Consider the following 9,756-nt stretch of genomic DNA (forward strand, 5'->3'; position numbering starts at 1 on the left):
TAGCGCCGGCCGCGACGTAGCACTGACCGCGACCTAGACGTGCGTGATGACGACAAGCGGGGAGGAGCGGTGAAATCTGGAGCACGGCTCAGGTAAGGCAGAGGCGGGAGGCGGGCGGGAGGTGGGAGGCGGTCTAGGCAATATCGGTGCGGGCAGGGGCCCGGGCGGGAGTGCACAGAAGCCGAAAATGCTGCCCCCAGCCCCCTTCTGCCCCGGGCAACGCCGGGGCGGGCTGCTAGTATTGTTATAAAGACACCTTGACAAAGCCAGTCGGTCCGACTTTTGATAACAGCACTGCTTTGCACTGTGTCCAGCATATGTGATAGAGTATTAGGGCTTTAGCGGTCATAGTTTGCTGGGATACCAATTGTTAGAAGTTGTCACCAAATGTATTTCCACCTGCTAACTTGTATATATTTGTACTGTATATTTGTATATTCAGTAGTGTGCCGGTATAACATACATTTTCCTCTTTGTAAGAAAAAACGCTGACTGGACAATGAGCATTGATGGAAACAAGTCAGAAGCTACTCTTCTGTCAAAATAAACAAAACCAGCATGCCCCTCTCCCCACTGTTACTTTATCAAGCACTAGAACCTTCAGCAATTGCAACAAGAAGATATGCCAGAATTTCAGGGTTAAATATGCTAGCCTATCTCTAAAAGACAATGCCTTCGTAGATCACATTGCTTTGACATTAATTTATCCTCAACACTTGATTACAGGTCTATTTCATGTCATGTATAAATTTGGTGAGTTACTTTGCTAATAAACTGGGGTTTGGTGAGTTCTTGTTAATAAACTGGGGTTTGACAAAATCCACATTCAAAAACCAATTAGATGGTACAGAACAAAAAAACATACCAATGGATTTACCAATTTCTTTCTTATTCAATTTCTTCACTCTCCTTGATGCAACTAAAATAGAATTTTCAAAATAAAGAAATGCCATTCACAATGATGGATCTCAACAAGCTTGTATATGTTGTACAAACAATTTCAGAAGCTTTATCTCATTTCTTCACACTAGAAACACAAATATTAAGGACCAGATGTATCAAGCCAAGATTGAAAACCAGTAGGTGTTTCCAGGGCATTGGTTGAGGTGTGACCTAAGCTTTATTTTGTGATCATTCTGATATACTATTCAATCATGTAACAGCAGGTATTTTACAACCCCTTGTGAATTCCTACACATGCAGGGATGAAGATCATCACCCTATGTTTACATTACTTGGATGTAACTTTATTTTTTAAGTACCCTCGTTCCTTAAAGAGTTCTCAAGGTGGATGCTGTCCCACACTAATTTATGGGTGCAGTGCCGCTTGAATGTGAACAAACCTGAGATGGGCATGATTCGTAAATTGACACAACAGAGATGTAGTGGAGGATTCTGTGGGGATCATATTGGTTTCCAATAAAGATGCTTAAATCACACGTGTGTAACCTTTGATAAATGTTGGAACTGTAATACTATTACTTGTGACTTGACACTTTTATCTTATGGCTGACCTGTTGATCAATTTTGGAGTGAGGTCTTTGTGAGAAATAACATGAATAAGAGTTATTATCTTTAATGAATTGGCCCAAGAAAGTCTCCAGAATTCAAGAAAAAGCAAATGCACTATTAGAGCATTGTGGGTAAGAAAAAGTAAAATGCTGACTAAGAGGAATCCAGTTTCACTTAATGAAAAAGTCTATATTTCAAGTGCACTCACGACATGGTGAAATGTCACACTGTGCAGTTCGATTTGCTGGCAGAGTTTCAAAACTGAGACAATAGTGTCTTACAATATATAGGGTTTTCTTTTCTGCTTTCCTCGTGAACAACATTAATTATGCCTTTCTTTTATTTCGGATGAATCCTTTAATATGCTTCATTTCATATTTATGACACTTATCAAACAGAAGTTCACCATTATCAATAATGTAGCATGCATTACTCTCCTAAGGTGAATTAGTGGATTTTGCACTGAGTTTCGTCCTATATGGAACTAAACTCAGTACTGCATTTATGAACTTATAATAAAAAAAAGTTCTGATATAACTCACTGAGTTACGCCTTTTGAAACTAATGAAATATTTGCTGTGATTTTAGCACTACGGCCAGTTTCCTTAAAAAGACAATTCTGATCTTGTGACTGTCCATTTTCAATTAACTGAAGACTTTACTTTTTTACCTTACAAGGTCAATCAAATTATCTTTCAATGTTTTTTATTGTGCTGACTAATCAGCCCCCAAACGGAGCAGTAGTTTTCCAGCAAAATGGTTACATTAAGAACAAACTGGAAAGCTACAAATAATGGATGAGACAACAAATAACCAACTGTAAATGAAATTGGTACAAACAATCATACTGCCACGCTGTAAATGTTTGTTCATTTATTTTATTGTGCAACAAAAATGTAAACAAACAATTTGAACAAATGTGGGTTCTTGTGGGAAAGAAATATTGAAAAACCCTGCAAAGATTATACAGCCAACATGGCATTAAGTTATTGCAGTGCACCTTAGGTCAAAGATTGTGTTTAACAAGAAAAGCAACATATCTGACGAGGAAATAAATCTTTGTAAACCGTAATGAGCTAAGAGATCCTTGAGATTATTTAACAAAAGCTTGTGATGTTATGTATGAAAAGAAAAGTAATGAAGTATAACATGACATAACAAGGAAGCCCTATTTGTTGAGTAGTCCTATACAGCAGAGTAGTCTTACTGATAACTAATTATTTACATACATTTTCTATGTGCTATTATATATAGTTGGGTAAACATAAGTTGACTTTGCACCATTACACAGCATTGTGAGCTGCATTGACAATAACACACTTGTGAAATCTGCCTTGATCATATCTTAAAGTAATATTGCATGAAGCGTGGTTTCAAGTGTTATTGAGAATCAGCTCTAGAAAGCCATACACACATCTTACCTAGGGTCTAGAAAACAATCTGCCCAGTGGTCAGGGATTTTCTGGGAATCAATACTGTAATGGGGAGGTTATAGTCCATTGTTTAGTCTTCTAGAAATAGAGGGTATCCAAGTAAGGCACACATTGTTTTATGAAACTTCACCTTTGTAGTTAGCTCCGCCATATAATCCGAACACCAACAATTCAGTAGATGCAAACTAATTTACTCTCTTGCTCTAAAACTGCAGAGCCTCAGTCCAGACCTTCAGGATGAGCTGTTGCTAGTCCTGACTTTTTAGCCAAAAGTGTTTTGCACACTGGGACATTCTATTTTGCTTGTTTTATGACTCTAGGCTTGCAATGTCCTGTATGAACAACAAAGAAGGATTGGGTAAGTGTAAAAAGCTACTAATGACATAGGGCCAGGTGGCAAGTACAGTATTTGTAATGGAACAGAAACAGACAGGCTGGACCACAAGTTAGAGGCAGAACTCTCTGGTATTTTTTTGCTCTGTCCTTGATTTATAAAGTTAAAACCCAAGACTCCATCTCTTTGATCAGGAATTAAACAAATGCTCTTGTTATTAAAAAAATTCTTAGTTTCATTCTCGCTTCCTGGTGTATTTTATCTTCAGGATGCGAAGCATCCAATAAAAGGTATACATAGTCCTCTGTGTGCAAGAGGGATGCTTTCCTTTCAGGGACAAAACGTAGTATTGGGCACAATATTGCCATATGCGGAACTGCTCAACAATAGACTCATTGTTAACACCATATAAAGGTTCTTTGTTCCGCGACATAGATTCTAAGAGTTTGGGGTACGAATTCATAGCACTTAAACTTAACTTGCCAAATATTCGCAATAAGAAAATATCTAAATGTGCATCTCCATTTCTACTAGTGGAGTGCCGATTAACGATCCTAGAAGACAGCAATTGAGGGTAGGTGCTACCCTACACCACCAACAATTCTAAATTGTAGGCTTCCTCTACCAGTGCGCTCACTGCATTACCTGTGGAATTCACACATCACCTGACTTATGAGCAGGTACCAGAGTTACATCTAAAGATGTCCTCCGTGACGTCAGGTTAAAGTAGTTGGCACCGCTGACCACAACTATTAGTAGGAACTTATACCATGATAAACCATACCAACACCACTCAAAAGTAATGTTAATAGTAGGTTAAACTAGATTAGTGTGTGTATAAGAAGCAGAACATATCCACTGTCGTTCCTTGTCTAAAATAAGGACGTTACTTGGAAATAAGTGGTTGACATGGATATGCTTCTATGCTTTGAGAGCAAATTGTATACATTTTCTTTTAAAGTTTGACATATGATTTATGAATTAAAGGAACTCCTCTAAAACAAGAACAGACAAATGCTCTCTTGTGAACTGGTCCTGAAGCTGTATATCTTGATGCAATCTTTAGCTTGGCACTTTTATTTGTGACTTTACTGGTATACTCACAAAATGTTTGGGGAAAAATGCTGTGTACCGCAGAACGTCTGCAAGGCAAGGCAAAGTGTGGGTTTGTACAAAAATACAGCTTTGTAAATAAAATTGGATGAAGTCTTCCTCTATTCTACACGATCTGTACACTTCTATGTTTCATTAAGCTGATATTATTATCCTAGCTACCACTGTTGAAAATTTCTGTAGCTCGCTATTTTAAATAGTACAGTGTTTGGTGTTAATCCCTCCAGAATTATAATTGGAACAAACCACAACTAATCAACCTGTGAATTTATGTCTTCCACCTTTACAGATTTACTTAATTGTACTCCATCCATTTCTTTGAAATGCAATCAATTCATCAGCAGTGGCAAAAAACAGCCCCCACCAATCATGACCATGAGTATATGCACTATTTCTATTCACAAAACAGTGATGTAGAATGTACACACCAATGGGCCTGTGCATGTGAACGCAACTTGTAATTCGACCTATTTACCAAGTTGTGACCTTAGGGTGACCAACCGTCCGTAAATTTCACGGACAGTCCGTAATTTCCGCCGTCTGTCCGTTGTCCGTGAAGGATTCTTTAACGGACGCCATTTGTCCGTCATTTTCACCGGGCACCGGGCACCGGTTCCCCCAACCCCCTTTCTTGACTCCGAGGCTGTTCCAAAGATTAGATACTCAGCAGCATTGGCGAGGCACAGCGGGATGGCACCCCTCACACCTTCAGACCTTGATGAGCTGTTAAGAGGCGCTCGAAGGGGACTGAGAGGGAGGGGCTGCCGCTTTAGGAGCAGGGGCATCTATTCAGATGCAAACAGCCCTGAATGCGTTATGCAATTTAGACCTCACACATTCCATTTCTACCCAGGGCCCCAAACATCCTAGACTCGGCCAGATTACACCGAGGTAGCACGTGGTTCTCTTCACAGAGCTTATTTACTGTCACTAAATTGTAAACAAACCTCGGTTCTTCAAACATGCAGTCTATAATGTAATAAAATAAAGAAATGACACAATCGCACCCACACTGATTAACAAAGTATGGAGGACAATCAGTTCAACCAGTTCTCTTAGAATATCTCCTGTAAGTACAGTACATCACAGTGGGGGTGGCATTTTGTGTAGAAGGGTAGCTGAATGATGGATGAGGGGAAAGATGGATGAGGGGAAGGATAGATGGATGGAGGGGAAGGATGGATGGATGAGGGGAAGGATAAATGGATGGGAAGGATGGATGGATGAGGGGAAGGATGGAGGATGTACGAAATGAAGGATGGATGAGGGGAAGAATGAATGGATGGATGAGGGGAAGGATGGATGAGGGGATGGATGGAGGGGAAGGATGGAAGGATGGGTGGGTGAAAGGATGGAAGGATGATGAGGGGAAGGATGGATGCATGATGAAGGGGAGGATGGATGGATGAAGAGGGGAAGGATGGATGGATGAGGGGATGGATGGAGGGGAAGAATGGATGGATGATGAGGGGAAGGATGGATGGATGATGAAGGGGAGGATGGATGGATGATGAGGGGAAGGATGGAGGATGTACGAAATGAAGGATGGATGAGGGGAAGGATGGATGGATGAGGGGAAGGAAGGATGGATGGATGAGGGGAAGGAAGGATGGATGGATGTACGAAATGAAGGATGGATGAGGGGAAGTATGGATGGATGAGGGGAAGGAAGGAAGGATGGATGGATGAGGGGAAGGATGGATGGAGGGGAAGGATGGATGGGTGGGTGAAAGGATGGAAGGATGATGAGGGGAAGGATGGATGGATGATGAAGGGGAGGATGGATGGATGAGGGGGAAGGATGGAGGATGTACGAAATGAAGGATGGATGAGGGGAAGGATGAATGGATGGATGAGGGGAAGGATGGAGGGGAAAGATGGATGGATGGGTGGGTGAAAGGATGGAAGGATGATGAGGGGAAGGATGGATGGATGGATGATGAAGGGGAGGATGGATGGATGATGAGGGGAAGGATGGAGGGTGTACGAAAGGAAGGATGGATGAGGGGAAGGATGGATCGATGAGGGGAAGGAAGGATGGATGGATGAGGGGAAGGAAGGATGGATGGATGCGGGGAAGGAAGGATGGATGGATGTACGAAATGAAGGATGGATGAGGGGAAGGATGGATGGATGAGGGGAAGGATGGATGGATGGCTGAGGGGAAGGATGGAGGGGAAGGATGAATGGATGGGTGGGTGAAAGGATGGAAGGATGATGAAGGGGAGGATGGATGGATGATGAGGGGGAAGGATGGATGAATGATGAGGGGGTGGGGGAAAAGATGGATGGATGATGTGGGGAAGGATGGATGGATGATGAGGATATGGATGGATGGATGATGAGGGGGTGGGTGAAAGGATGGATGGATGGATGATGAGTTGGTGGGGGAAAGGATGGATGGATGATGAGGGGAAGGATGGATGGATGATGAGGATATGGATGGATGGATGATGAGGGGGTGGGTGAAAGGATGGATGGATGATGGGTGGGTGAAAGGATGGATGAGTGGGTGGGTGGATGGTGGGTGGGTGAAAGGATGGATGGGTGGGTGGGTGAAAGGATGGATGAGTGGGTGGATGGTTGGATGGATGATGGGTGGGTGGGAGGGTGGATGAGTGAAATGATGGATGGATTGATAAGAGCAAAGGGTGAATGAATGGACGTATGAGTGAAAGGGTGGGTGTAAGGATGGATGAGAAGAGTGAAATGGAGGGTAGATGGACAAAAGAATGAATAGATGTGTGAAGGAGTGAAATGATAGATGGATGAGTGATAGGGTCAATGGATGGATTCATGAGTGGATGAGTAGATGGATGAGTGGGTGGATGGATGGATGGATGGATGGATGGAAGGATGGCTAAGTGAAAGGGTTGATGGAGAGAGAAAGGGAGGATGGATGGATGACTAAAAGAGTGGATGGGTGGAAGGATTAGTGAGTGAAAGGATGGCTGGATTGGTGAAAGGGTAAATGGCTGGATGGATGAGTAAATGGATGGATGGTATGAAGAGTGGATGGATAAGTGTATAGATGGATAGGGTGAAAGGGTGGATGGATGGATAATGGATGGATAAGTGAAAGGATGGAAGAAGGGACGGATGAGTGAAATGATAGATGGATACATGATGGATAGGTTTGCAAATGGTTGAATATGTTTGGAAATGGCTGGGCTTACTTATATACTATTGCGCAACCTCGGATGTGTCTGTACACCTTACCTATTGTCTAGAAGTTTTGTCCTGAATTTTGACCTCCTGTCCTGAATTTGTGTCCTGAATGTTGACCCTTTGTCCTGAATTTTTACACTCACCGTCCTGAATTTGCACCAATGCCAGTTGGTCACCCTATGTGACCTACTTAAACAATTGTAATTGGACAGGTTGCAATTTGTGGTCCTCTGTGATTGGCTGTGAATACAGGCACGGAGGTATGCAAAGTACCACATCCCTCCATCCCTGCATTTACTTTCAGAAATAATAAGAAAAAAACAGACCATGTCTATTAAAGGGATAGGTGCTACATTAAAAGAAAGGTTCTCATTTGAGAAGATATCGGAGGGATACGTACTGGAAGGGACCCCCGTTTGTTGTACAAATCCCTTTTGTGGTCATAACTACGGTCATTTTGCAAACTATAGGGTTTGCAACTGCAACGGAGCTTTCTAGAGTCACAACTCTCTTGCATGGTTATTCCAGGTAAACTCGTTGGAGAAAGACAGGCATAGAGTATGATGGTCTTTTTTATACCTGATAGCCACAAGTTTATTACTTTGCCCTTATTGACCATCAAAGTCCTTATCTAAGAGATCAAGGGGCATATGTATCAAAATCAGTTTTTTCGATTCTCAAATAGCGATTTTTTGAGAATCACTATTTGAGAATCTCAAAAAGGGATGTATTTAAAAATTCACAAATATTTTGCAATTTCTTAGTATTCCTTAATTGCGATTAGCAAATTGCGGAATCACAATTAAGGAATAGCTTAATTGCGAAGGAGGCCCATAGGAAGGAATGGGAAGTCATTCTCAATTTGCGGTTCGCAATTTGAGAATTGCAAATTGAGAATAATTTCAAGGATGCAAGGTTGTCATAAGGACACCCGGATGCACCCCTGAAATAAGCATGTGTGCGCATATGGCGCACATACATGCCCTTAGGCACTTTGAAAAAAGCCAAAAAGTGCATTTTTCAAAGAAATCGACAATTACCACCACCTTGAAGTTGGTGGTAATTTGCGATTTCTTAAGGAGAAATCTCACAGCTTGGGCGCTTTTTACATAGCATTAAGGAATTGCAATTTGCGATTGCTTAAATGCTTACGCAAAATTAAGGAATCGCAAAATTTGCAATTCCTTAATATTGCAATGCGAATAAGGCTCATACATCGCGTTTTGCGATTTTGTATTCTGAAACGCTGTTTTTTTTGGGAATCGCAGCATTTATGAATACAAAATTGTTTGATACATATTCCCCCAACACACCCCAGGGAAGGCAACTTGTAGGTGTGCACTCAAATGAAACTAATGTTTTAAATGTATAGACTCGTTATCCTCCACCTCCTAGAAGAGATTGAAAAACCAGGGTCACCCAAGAACAGAAAGTCTTGATTTTCTGCCACTTCTGAAGAACTCGTCATTTACATTAAAAACGATGGGTATATGCTAAAGCCTTTCTAGTTTTGGCTCCTTACCGTAGGAGGTCATGTTGTGCTCTTCATATCACTCTCATTTCCGGCATAGGGCTCTAACTGTGACGTCACTTCCTTGGAGAGCTGCAGTAGCAGCAACGTGGGCAGATGTCCTCCTCAGCAGTGCTAAAAGCACCAATGCTTCCCCACACACATAATCAGTGCAGCTGCCAAAAATTATTTTGAAGTTGCCCGAGGAACATGCAAAGGGTGGGGATACGCGGCAAAATATGCCTTCTCCAGTGGCGTAACAATTGCCCCTGCGATATGGGGAGGCAAACTCCAGGGGGGGCCCTACGGCACTGCGCATGGGCGGGCCAGAGAGCGCCTGACTGGGTCCAGTGTGCGGGGGCCCCCTCCATGCACTTTGCAGGAGGCCCCCCTGCAAGTTTCAATACGCCACTGGCAGCACCACCTGCGAGAGTATTGCTATGCCCACAGTAGACTGCAAGCAGCCTGACCACCAGTGGCTGTGCCTCTGTAAATTGGGAAAACAGGTGGTACTAAGGGGGGCAGGCTTACATCGTGTAGGTGGGCATCCGAAAAACACTAGCATCCCCAGTGTTAAAACAAATGATTTAGGGCCCTGATTTGTGATCTTCCCTAAACTCTTTAGGTTCCCTGCCATAAGCCGTGTTCTGTGACTAATCAGGGTGCTGTGGATAAAGAGGTGCCTC

The 9,756-nt window shown here is 42.5% G+C and overlaps 1 long non-coding RNA gene across 1 annotated transcript; it reads right to left on the bottom strand.

Annotated features, from left to right (window-relative positions):
* Positions 1–2,373: 2,373 nt before the first annotated feature.
* On the bottom strand, positions 2,374–8,378 carry LOC147698922 (uncharacterized). Its single transcript, XR_015299388.1, has 2 exons — positions 7,747–8,378; positions 2,374–4,878 (listed from the first exon to the last, which is right to left on the bottom strand). It is a non-coding gene; the product is annotated as an uncharacterized LOC147698922 (long non-coding RNA).
* Positions 8,379–9,756: the final 1,378 nt, after the last annotated feature.

The sequence above is a fragment of the Lissotriton vulgaris genome, chromosome 8 (assembly GCF_964263255.1).
Source record: "Lissotriton vulgaris chromosome 8, aLisVul1.2, whole genome shotgun sequence".
NCBI classification, from domain to species: Eukaryota; Metazoa; Chordata; class Amphibia; order Caudata; family Salamandridae; genus Lissotriton; species Lissotriton vulgaris.